The following is a 13,097-nucleotide window of genomic DNA, read 5'->3' on the forward strand; positions in this document are numbered from 1 at the left end:
ATTAATAGAATTTGAACCAGAGAAACCAGGGAGAGAAAGGTAGCTTTATTTATAGTAGATAGGGTCCCAGAAATTTCAAGAATAATACACAGAGCCTTACCGTATAGGGCTGGATGGAGCTTAGAGGTCAGACCTGAGTAGGGGACAGCAGTCTTATCATAACTGACCATCTCTGCTGGTGAATGTATGCAGATGGCACCATGACTCCACATACTCACTGCACCCTCACCATGCACTCAAGCATAGGAGGGAGGGAAAAAATATGGAGCAAGCAGCCCTTTGCTCTCCTCCACACTCAAGATATAATTGGAATAGGTTCTATATAGCTGCACTGGGTCCCATGTGTGTAGCACAATCCTCCCCTTGGCAGAAAGCAATCCTTCTCTGACCAAATTGGAGGTAAGTCTAGAAATATAATAAAGAGAGGGAATGGGAAAAAATATTAGAATGTCATTGATAGTTGCATCCACTGTTGTTGTATCCATGCTGGTCCCAGGATATTAGAGAGACAAGGTGGGTGAGGTAAGAAGGAGAGCTCTGCATAAGCTCAAAAGCTTGTCTCTCTCACCAATAAAAGTTGGTCCAATAAAATATATTACCTCACTCATCTTGTCTCTCTGTTAGATGCACTCTCTTTAAATAGAAAAACCCAGTATAAAATTAATCACAAAAGTATATTTGTCTCCAGAGAGCTATTGAAACTATACTTAGTCCTATGTTGGAGTGGCTGAAATGCAGTGGAAACTCTTGAGCCTAGTGTTGCAGACTGTCATGGCATGCAGGTCCCATTGAAGTTAACGGGAGTTCTGAATTCCAAGGGCTCTCAGTAGCAGTAGCTAACATATATTTTGGAATCTGGTGCTGTTAGGAAAAAAACAAACAAACAGACAGACTTTTTGATTGAATATGTATTTTAATGTTAATCAAATAAAAAAATCTATTCTCTCTGGACACTTTCATTGTGGTATGGCAGGTTGTGGCATTTCTATAAAGGTGAGCTCAAAAAAGATTCTTCTATTGACTAGATGTTTCTTAAAATGCAAGAAAATAGAGATATGCTGCCGACCTTCTGACTACCTGAATGGATACCACATAACCAATATGTCATACATGTGCAAGTGAAACAGTCTCTATGAGCACAAAGAGGAGGACTATGACTTGATATGCAATCTATTTTATATGGGAAGGAACTATGAATAGAAACTGGCATGCAACAGTAGTAATGTACTTCAGAGAAGGCTGAACACTTAGGGATAAATCCTCATTTTAGGGCAGAAGCCCAGGATCAAAAGGAATGCTCCGGATTGGTGGGATAAACAAACCAATCAGCAGATCTCACTTAAAGCCAATTAGAAACCAGAAGTCCTGCCCAGTCAGGAACAATAGAATCTTCCCGCTCAAGCTGGACAGTTAGTTCTCACCTAGGTCCTCCTGGGGGAAATATAAGACATGGCTTCTGCCTAAGGCACAGTTTAGGTCATTGACACTGAGAAGGGTCATGAGAGGACCATTCTGCGAAGGAAGACACCAGAACAATTGTCAGAAGGAGAGCTTTCCCCGCCCCCGAGACGGCCATGACAGAGCTGCTGCCTGAGAGTGCCAGGATGGAGCTATCACCTGAGAGTGCTGTCAACCGCGGAGCGCTGCGCAGCTGAGATCATCCGTTCATGGCCAGCACTTGGCACAGCAAGGCAAGGCAGGCCAGTGAACATCATTGATTGGATCTATCTGAGTACTGTCATCCCCAATGTGCTAATTATATCATGAGCAGCCCAGTCACCAATAGCGGTGCTGAGTAAAGGTGCACCTTGGCTGTACGAGTCAGGCTAACTCAGGCCCTGCCCAGTGACAAAGCCTTGAGCGGCACTACTTGCTTGAGCATGAAACCTCGATGAGTTTTGCGTCAGGACGCATAAGAATAACAACAAATGCATTACATAGCACATATTCACTATAGGCATTGCGCGTCCTGGGGTATATCCTTTCATTTTGAGTCAATATATATACGTCTGAATTTACATATGCATTAAAAAAACAAACACTGACGGCGATTCGTTAATTTCAAGTCGGTGGTATGTTTTCTTTACACTGATTAAGGAGGCAGGGTTGACTGGGTCAATATCAACGATACATGTGGATAGCCTCCAGTGACCCTAAATCATGTTCTAAAAATCATTACATTAATTAAGTGATTATTCCTGGAACACTCATCCTTGCTCAGGTAAGTTTGTGCCACCAGAGCAGCATAAAGTGTCCTTAAAGCTGTCCTAAAGGGACAGCAGCAGATTATCTCATATGAGAGAATCCTGGGCTGGCAGACAGCCAGAATAGTCACCTTTGAGCCATAGCCTCCTGACCTGCACAACCTCCATTGCTTGTGGCATTAGGTCAATCAGTGGGCAGAGTGGGCATGACAAGGGTCGGAGAAGGTGGAATCATAGTTTATGCTTCCCTAATCTCCTACGACTGAAACAATGCCTAAAGAACTGTTCCAGATAGCATAGTATGGCTGTTCTAGTTTGAACCAGGGAGCTGTTGGTCCCCCACTCCAAGTCAGCCCAGAATTTGTGGAAACATTAAGGTAGCTTAATACCACCATTGCCACCACTGCTTCCTACTCTCTCTGAGTTGAAGCATTATTGTACAGATGGGGATTGCGCCATTAATGTTCACTGAACTATACAATATGTTGCTAAAGGGAAGTTATTGCCCTGTGGGCAAATGTGGTCTCTTCCAACTGTATATTTATGTTGTGAAAGTGTGATGCAGTATGGGGGATCATTAAGCATTAATCTATGATTTTTCTCTTTTATTTTTTTTAACTTCTCTTTATTTTACCCCCACAGCAAGTCAATATTTAGGGCTGAATTATGCCTTTTCATAGATTCCAAGGCCAGAAGGGATCACTGTGATCATCTAGCCTGACCTTCTGTACAACACAGGCCATAGAATTTACCAAAATAATTCCTAGTGAATATTTTTTAGAAAAACATCCATCTTGGTTTTTAAATTATCAGTGATAAAGAATCCATCACAACCCTTGGTAAATTGTTCCAATAGTTAATTGCTTTCACCATTAAAGTGTACACCTTATTTCCATTTGGAATTTGGCTAGCTTCAACTTGCAGCCATTGGATTATGTTATACCTTTCTCTGGTAGATAAAAAGCCCATTATTAAATATTTGTTCCCAATGGTATGGTGTGGAATCAGAAGGTAGGGGTGTACTATAGAACACCAAATCAGGAAAAAGAGGTGGTGAGGCATTTCTAGAAAAAAAACCATCCAAACACAAGATTGGGTACTAAATTGAGACTTTATCCAGACATCTAATGGGAAAGCAATACAGCAAAACAGAAAATTTCCAGTAAGTTCTTGAAAAATATTGGGAACAACTTCTTGCTTCAGAAAGTGAAGGAAATAACCATGGGGAGAGCCATTTTAGACTTGATTCTGACCAACAGGGAGAAATTGGTAGGAATTCTGAAGGTGGAAGGTAATTTGGGTGAAAGTGATCATGAAATGATAGATTTCATTATTCTAAGGAAAGGAAGGAGTGAGAATGGAATAAAGACAATGGACTTCAAAAAAGGAGACTTTAACAAACTCAGAGACCTGGTAGGTAATTTTTCATGGGAAGAAAATTTAAGAGAAAATGGAGTTCAGGAGAAATGGCAGTTTCTCAAAGAGGTAATATTAAAGGCACAAGTGAAAACTATCCCAATACAATGGAAGATGAAGAATAGTGAGAGGCTAATATGGCTCCATCAGCAGGTCTGTAATGACTTGAAAATCAGAAAGCAATGCTCCAAAAAGTGGAAATAGAGATGAATTGCTAAGCAGGAGTACAAAAGAATAGCACAAGCATGTAGGGACAAAATCAGAAAAGCTAAGGCACAAAATGAGTTATACCTAGCAAGAGACATAAAAGGCAATAAACAATAGAGGCTCTATAAATACGGCAGAAGCAAAAGAAAGTCAAAGGAAAGTGCAGGTCTTCCACTTGGCAGGGAAGGAGATCTGGCGACTGATGACATCAAGAAGGTTGAGGTGTTTAGTGCCTATTTTGCTTCAGTCTTCACTAAAAAGATTAGTGGTGACCAGAAACTCAACACAGTTTATATTAACAAGGCAGAAAGTACATAAGCCAAAACAGGGAAAGAACAGGTTAAAGAATATTTAGATAAGTTAGATGTATTCAAGTTGGCAAGGCCTGATAAAATAAATCCTAAGGTACTTAAGGAACTAGCTAAAGAAATCTCAGAACTGCTAGCAATTACCTGTTAGAACTTCTGGAGGGTGGGTGAGGTCCCAGAGGACTGGAAAAGTGCAAACATCATACTGATGAGGAAAGGTTAAAAAAAACCCTAGGCATGTTTAGTCTTTAGAAAAGAAGACTGGGTGGGGACCTGATAACAGTCTTCAAATATGTTAAGGGCTTCCATAAAGAAGAAAATGGTCAATTGTTCTCCAAGTCCACTGAAGGTGGGACAAGAAGTAATGGGCTTAATCTGCAAAGAGAGAGATTTGTCTTAGATATTAGGGAAAAACTTTCTAGTTACAGCTAAGCTCTGGAAGAGGCTGCCAAGGGAAGTTGTGGAATCCCCATCATTGGAGGTTTTTAGGAATAGGTTGCATAACACTTGTCAGAGATAGAAGGTTTACTTGGTCCTACCTCAGTGCAAGTGGCTGGACCTGATGACCTCTCAAGATCCCTTCCAGACCTACACTTCTATGATTCTGTGTAGCTACTTATAGACTATACTCAAATCAGCCCTTAACCTTCTCTTTGTTAAAATAAATAGATTGAGCTCTTTGAGTCTGTCACTATAAGGCATGTTTTCTAATCCTTTAATCATTCTTGTGGCTCTTCTTGAACCCTCTCTGATGTATCATGCATGGATGTTGCTCCCCTTTCAATAATGATTTTAATAGGAGTTAGGTGTCTAAATACCTTTGAGGATCTCAGCCAAATGCTTGTGCAAAACTTTGCTTAACCTCTTTAGAAACCATACTGATATATTAAGATAACTGGTACTTCCTGGTTTCAGATCACGATGGGAATACAGCATGAATAGGGGTATTTTTTTTCCACCTCTGTAAAGAGGAATTTTTTCTTTCTTTTTTCAGGACAGATTGACTATAACAGACAGCTTACAACTCCTTAAATTCTATAGTCCTTGTGCCAATTTGTTTTATTAGATTTACAATGAGTGGCTAGGACAATTCCAAGCTTTTTATTCCTATTATAATTATTATTTCATAACTTTTAGGGGATTTTAGAACCTTGGCTTAAGTAACATTATGAACAATGAAATGGGAAGCTTCTATTTACCCTAAATACCCTCCTTGTACTCTGGACTTCCTCTCAGTGAGGCACTGCCAGAAGTGGGGGCTTCTTAAACTGGAAATGGTAGTGTGAATTTAATTCCTGGTCTTTGGAGAATTGTAGTTTAGTAACTGGGTAGTTCTTTTATTCCCGACATTGTGCTGTGTGATTCACTGGCTCAGAATGTAATTTTATTACAGATATATTTTTCATGAAATAGGAGTGAACATCAAATTCAGGCTTGGGATGACAGTTGGGATGGCAGTATATATACACTTGGCTTTCTGAATGTCTACTAAAGAGAAAGGAAGCTCCTCTCCCTTTCCCCTACAACTCTTTCATATAGGTGATCTGGCCTAGTGATCTCATATATCCTGTCTGCATCAAACAATATTGCATTAAAACTATGCATCATATTTTTATGCTACATGAAATCATTTCATTTTGTATTGGCATCCTATGATTTTCTTCATTTCACATATGTAATTTAAGTCTTGAAACATTTCTCAGCACTGTCACTTCAGTATTTTATTTATTTACCTACAATACTCCGAATATAACCTGAAAAATATGAAATACAACATAAAGTATGTAATAAAAATATTATCAGGACAAATTTATAGTCCTTGCTTTTCTAATAACAGCTTACTTTATGGTTCTAAACCTGCATCAACAGTTCAACATCAGCGTCCTTTTACAGCCAAAATTGTCACTTGCCCTCAGCTAGCTGTTCATGGAAGCATGGAATATAGGTCTCAACCTCTTTTGTGATCTAACCAGATTGCCACTAGAAGCACCAGTCGGAAAACTGTTTTTCTAGCACTGCTGTATTCTTCCTTCATAAACTAGTAGGTGGGAAGTGGACGGAGAGGAGCATGGAGTGACCAGAGCCTTGACTCCACCTCCCTCAAGTCAGGCAGTAAACCTGAGCTGGTGAGAGGGAATAAACTGCACTCTCTTACTTCCATCCTGGATTAAAGGTGAACCATGACCATTTCTGTGACTCAGAAAGCCACTTCCCACGGCTGCTTCTGATGTGGCAGGGCTCAATGCCACCAATTACACAGAGCTATATTTAGGTCTCAATCTATGCCTAAATAAAACTACTACTAGCAAATGTAGGCTATGATCCTGCAAGCACTTACTCACGTATGCTAAATGTTAAGAATGTGTGAAGTCCTACTGATTTCACTGGGATTAAAGTTAAGCATATGTATAAATGTTTGCAGGACTGGGTCTTTATATTGTACATACCAAAAAAGTTACAAGTGCCTCATGTTTTTTGTAACTGGAATTTCTGAATATATCAGTTTAAATTAAGATGTGAAATAAACAAAGAAGAAAACATATTCCATGCAAGAGCTTTATTTAAGGGCTAATGTTTATGGCAGTAGAATACATTGTTTTTTAAGAATAAATATATCCAGAAACAATACTGAGTAATGGCATACAGGCATAAATCTTTCAGATTGCTAGTATATCCCATATTTATGATGATTATTTCTCTTATTCAACAAAAGAAAAGAAAATGCATTTAACCATAACATCAACATGGAAAAATATATTGTTTTAGTTCCTTGGGAATAATTGGTAGCCCTGTACAGCCCCTTTTTTGCACTTTCTATGAGCACCATATTTCTGGCATTTCCTCACTTGTCAGTTCTTGATATTGCCAACTCGCTGTTCTTTTAACATATCTGTGAATAGGGTTGTTTTTTTCATGTGCATATGTGTAATGTCCTTAGGTTTAAATTTTTTTTAAAAAGACAGATATTCCATCATGGCATTAACACCTGTATGAGTTGTCAGCAGGGTTGGACCTTTAGATCTATCTCACAGATCTCAGCCTACTACTGCTTTCAGTTTTGTCATTAGCTCAAGTGGCAATCATCCTCTACGTAGACCAGCACTAAAGGGGGATGAGACACATACTTTGCCAGTGAATTCCACATGTATTTGCTAACAGCAGAGGAAGGGTGAGACTCAAGAATCTTGGGTTCCATTCCAGACTCTAGAGGGGAGTATTCTAAGATAGTCACAGATCCTTCTGCCTGTTCCCTTCCCAAGCTTAAGCCCTTCTGCCTTGCCCACTCCAACCGTGTCCCTGTCCCAGTCCCATCACTTTCCCATCTCTGAGTCCTTGTCCGAATCCTGTTCTCTTTGCCTTCCCAATCCGTCTCCCTTTCTGAGGTTTCTCATCCCAGTCCCCGTCTCCCCCTCTCGATGCCCCATTCAAATTCCAGTTTCTGCCCCCATTCTTGGTCCTAGTCTCCTTGCCCAAACAATTACAGTTCCCCCCTCACAGTCCCTCATCCAGTCTGCCCGCTCCTGTCCCTCAGCCTGAATTATGTCACCTCTGCATTTGAGTCAGGCTGCCTGGTTGCCAACTGGGGATGGGGGAGTGTCACTGAGAGAACAAAAGAGGCATTCTTCCTGCTCTCAGTTCTAGCACCCGGCCCAAGGCAGACAGAGAGAAAGTCTGGCTTAGCCCCCAGTACTGGCTGGAGCATGCCCAGTCACTTGCTGGAGATGATTCATGCATAGTCTGGTCAGCAGGAGGAGTTGAGAGAGGCCTGAGCATGCTCAAGGCACATGGTATCTTTTGAGACTTTAGATAATAAACTCTGAGGCCCATATCCACAAAGATATTTAGGCTCCTAACTTTCATTGAAATCAATGAAAGTTACGAGCCTAAATATCTTTGTGGATCTGAACCTAAGTCTGTACTGAGCATGTGTGAACAGAGATGTTTTCACAAATGGTTATAAGTCAGCTAAATTTGGGCACATTTTCACAAGAGCAAAAGGCATACCCCTGACACAAAAGACACTGCCTGATTTTAAGTGCCTTCTCCAAAGCATATGGGTGCTAGAGCGTCTCAAAAAGTTTGACAGAGTATTTTTATATAACAAAACAACATATTTCCCTAACCTCATTCTCAGAAATGGCTGAATGTCTTCATAAAAATTCAGCCTAAGGCAGACAATCATCATGGAAAATTTCAGCCTGAAGAGTTAAAGTATGGCAAATTTATAAATTACTAAAAATAGGGTGTATAATGGGAAATACTGGACAACCTTAAGAATAGGGGAACTACCCTCCCCTCTTATAATGCACACACACACACCACTGCCCTATACTGGATGGAATCAGAATTGTTCAGTTGCATGTCATTGGTCCTGTCCTATACATACACACAACACAAGCCATTTCATTGCCACGTATTATGAAGTAGTGTACTGGTGTATGTGTTAACTACACAGTACAATCCATAGGGAGAAATGCAACTCTTACCATAGCTGGAACCTAATACAGTTAAAATTAGACAATGAACCCAATCACACATCAGTGCATATCTAGTCTCCCACAACAGAGTATCTACAGTTTTTTTTTTAAATCTGCCAATAAAAGAGCTGGTACAACCCTTCCAATACATACCTGCTATGCTGCAGCAACACTAAGATGAACTTCAGTAACAGGTATAAAATACAATGGGCAAAATCACTAGGCTAAAACCTGTTACTCGTTATTTCTTACTATATCACCAGTAACTCAAAGATGCCCATGATCTGACAAAGATTAATTGATAACATTACTATTATTTCAAGAAAACCATGTCACTTTTGCTTCACATGTTGTTTATAAAGCTAAGCCCTCCTCATCAATAATGCCATTTCTGCTGTTATTACATCCCTCCACCACACACACATAGTTGTCTGTCATTAAAGTAGTTGATTAGCAGGGGTGAGTCTGATGAACAGCAGATAACCTAACTGTGGAATGAATAGCTAAAAAAAGACACACCACTGTTTACTACAACATAGTCTGTATCAGTGTGAGGTTGTGATTCACCTGTATGCAAACAGTGACTGCAAGCATCCCTTAAGATAGAGCAATACTAGTGGCAAGGACCTAAAAGGAGCAGATGTGGAAATTTTAAGGAATCAGTTGAAAGAAAGATGTTGTTAAGTAGCAGTATTTGCTTGTTCATCTGTTCCAGATATCTCCTACCACACAATCAGACAGCAGGGAGCATGCAATCAGTAAGCAGCCAGCAGCCTACAAGTTCTTGCTGGTGCCCATGGGCCATAAACATTACAAGCATCTATGCAGTGGCTAATTTCATGACTAGACATGTTACACAACGATGGAATAAGAGATTACAGTTGCCTCATCTATCCTTGGAGAACACTATGGTATGCAGGTGTGCTCAATACTCAAAGACAGAGTAAATCTATTGCACATATTAAATGCTGCTCAACTCCAACAGTAAGTCAAATGATCAAACTTCAATTTGAATGTAATAGACAGTATAATCTGAGAAATAAATTATGATCACATAACTAAAGATAAACAAAGAATCAGAATTAAGGTGGAGCACTGAACCTTAACTGATATTTCTTGACTTTGTAATGCTCCATTTTACAATCTTAACATAGTATTACTATTTTAAATTTAATTTCCTAAACTTTTTGTTTGTTTGTTTTAGTAGGTAATAGTAAAAAAGCAAAGGGCACTTCAGTCCCCAAAGTTTCCAAGCTCCTGAGACCTGAAGAAAATTGCAAATGGAGGTTGCAACATAACCTCCTATATAATTTATTAATTAGATTAATTAATTAGAAACGTTATCTACAGAAGTTTGAACTACTTGGCTTCAGTCTCATAGTCCTTTGACAACAGCCATTAGAATCTCATTGCCTTTGACAGAGGTTTGTGGATTAGCCGAGAAAACCTACACCTCAGTTTTGTTTTGGTAACTTGAATATTAAGATCTAATAAAGTTATAGCCTTGCTATGTCTCAGTTAGCCAACCTATAAAGTAGGGATTAATATTATTAATCATGTTTATTATGGTAGTGGCTAGGTACGAACCAAGAATGGGGCTCTGTTGTGCGAGGCACTGTACAAATGGAGTAGTAGTCAGTCTCTAACTCAAAGAGTTTATCCCAAAAGAATATTTACTAATATCACAGATGTGATAGGAGACCTAACTAAATAATGCTTGTGAAGTTTAAAACCTTATTAAGGTTGGAAGAAGACTAATTCTATTCTAATCGACCCTGTATACCTTCTTATATTACACTCATCACTCTAATATCTGAATACCTTCCAGGAGTGCATTAAGGGTATGTCTACACTACAATCAGGAAGTGTGATGACAGCGTATGTAGACGTACCAGAGCTAGCTTTGATCTAGCTTGCTTAAGCACCAATATCGGGAAGCCGTGGCAGCTGCTTGAGGGTCCTGGGTGGGCAAGGCTAGCAGTGCCACAGCAACTTCACTACTAATGTTACTCAAGCTAGCTTTGACCTAGGGTACAGTTTGAGCTGGAGGTATAACTTCCAGTTCATGCAAACATATTAGCTTTGATTGAACTAGAATGCTAAAAATAGACGTATAGCGGCAGCAGCGCAGGCAGAAGGATGTGGCTAGCTGCCCAACTAAGTACTTTGGGTTCCAGGCATCCAACCTGTCCCAGAGCTTGCCCTGCTGTGGCCACTCTTCTATTTTTAGCATACTGATCACAGAGTATAGCAGATTTATGTAATTCTGGCTTTTCCAAAACATTTGCCTTGATTGTTTGCCAGGTTTGGACAAGAGTCCAACATTCCAAATACTGTTAAATTGCTACACCTGCATATGCACTGCATCTGAAATTAACACCAGACTTTTCATATTGCACACCCATAAGGATACATTTTCAAATATTCTTAATTATTTTAATACATCCAATTTTTCTTAAACTGTAGAAAATCAATTTTTAGTTTCTCTAAATGTAAGAATATATTTTTTGTACAACAGAGTATTTTCCCCTATTCTTTCATAACTCAAAATGACTGAATACATTTTGCCCAATACTTAACACACAAGCACCTTTGCACAGAGATCAATTACAGCCAACAGGAGAATGTTTTGGAAACCTGAGCATAAGGAAACTGTTTATGTTTTATTGTTGAAGTGAATTATATGCTTAGCACAATGAGGTCTTGGTCTCTGAGTAGGGCTTTTAGAAGCTACCATGTACAAATAATAAAAGAATAACATTCACAATCAAGCAAAAAATTATTATATCTTCAAGAACAAGTTGTTAAAACATTTAAGTTGATATTTTGATGTGTCCAAAGTTTGTTTCCTGTATAGTCAATACAAAAACTGATCCAGTTTTCAAACACATCCAAAAGAAAATGTTTGTTTGCGATGCTTGAAAAAAAATCAGGTTTATTTTACAACTAAACATCAATTATTAATTACTTACAAAAGTTTTTGTTGGTTCGTATAACTTTCACATTCTCTATCCAACCAAAATGAACCTCTTCCCGGACAGAAATATTGATGCAAATATAAAATCCTCCTTTTATGACACAGATTCAGAGCAAACGTTTCTGTAATCAATTTGCAATGCTAAAATTTATAAAAACGAGAATCTTCCTATCTGAATTAGCAATTATAGTTCATCAACTTAAGTTTGCAACTATGTCACAAGAGTATACAAAAAGAGCTAGTTTTTATTATTCATGCAGAGATATTGTGTAACAACAGGGAGCAGGGGTAGGGAATGCCACTGGGAACACAGAGCTGGCAGAGTCTGTGGCCTCCTGCTGATCCCTTGGAATCTGTGCAGGCAAGACTGCAGCCTGTTCCACCAGTAAGAGAAGAGCAGTATGAGCCTGCCCCCCTTTGGAACAATTCTAAACTGAACATTGTCAGATACTTTCAAAACATACCTGAGACAATATTGACAAAAGGTGGTAGGAATTGTAATGTCCTCTAAATAGATATAATTCCATCATAATTACTTTCCTATACCTTTGAAGAGGTGCGAGCAGATGGTAGGAGGGGCTAAATCACTATGTGGATATAAAGAAGTCTTATTTTATTTTTGTTGCTATGTATTTTTCATTTAAATGGAATGAGCTGTCCATTTTTAATATTATTGGTGGAATTAATTATGTAAGGATGCTTAGAGAATGAGGGTTCTTAATCTAAAAGAAAGAGAAATATATAAAATAAGAACACTACACAAATAATCATCAATATTTATTTGAAGATTAAAGAAGAAACAAAGTGCAGCAGTTCCCCCTATTGGAGCCACAAAAAGCAGGTTACTAACAAATACTATTTTCAGAGCTGCACTCAGTGATACATAACCAAGGAAAAAACGTAAGTACAAGTAAACCAGATTAATTTCAACTGCATAATTAATCAAGTTTTGCCAAATGGCAGAGGACAAAGTGTTATTTTCAAACTTTAGAGGAAATACTACAGACAGTAAAAACTAAAAGTAAAATATTTAATAAACCACTGAAAGTGTTCTTAGGGTTATTATTTTTAATTACTCAAAATAAAGAGGGAAATTAAAAAAAATGATGTTAAAAGGTAAGAAGTTCACCCAGCATTTCAATTTAATTAGGTTCTAAATTAGGGCTGCTACTTCTGCCAGTTACCTATGACAATGTGAATGATTTTTGGCACCAGGCAAGTATCCACACACTCCCAGCTGGTGTTGTAAATATTCCGGTTGGCCATTCCTAAGATTCTGCAAGCAAACAAGCAGCTCTTTCTTCTTATCCGAGTTGAGTTGCAGCCAGATCCCTTCCACCAAGACCTTATTTCAGTGAGCCACACTTCTGGCAGTAAGGCTTTAAGAAGGTGGAGTTAATGAAAAGAGACCTAAGACCGAAAATTAACAACATCGCAGCTAAGACATATCACAATGGCCATGAAGGCCTCTGCACCCACGTTAAACAGAAAGGGTAAAGCTCACAGG

The 13,097-nt window shown here is 38.9% G+C and overlaps 1 long non-coding RNA gene across 1 annotated transcript in view; it reads right to left on the reverse strand.

Annotated features, from left to right (window-relative positions):
- Positions 1–13,097, reverse strand: part of LOC137153575 (uncharacterized) — a 190,084-nt gene that overhangs the window by 174,975 nt on the left and 2,012 nt on the right. The window lies entirely within an intron of this gene.

This window comes from Emydura macquarii, unplaced genomic scaffold (assembly GCF_026122565.2).
Source record: "Emydura macquarii macquarii isolate MOO-44397 ecotype Brisbane River unplaced genomic scaffold, CSIRO-AGI_Emac_v2 contig_1253, whole genome shotgun sequence".
In the NCBI taxonomy this organism is placed as follows: Eukaryota; Metazoa; Chordata; order Testudines; family Chelidae; genus Emydura; species Emydura macquarii.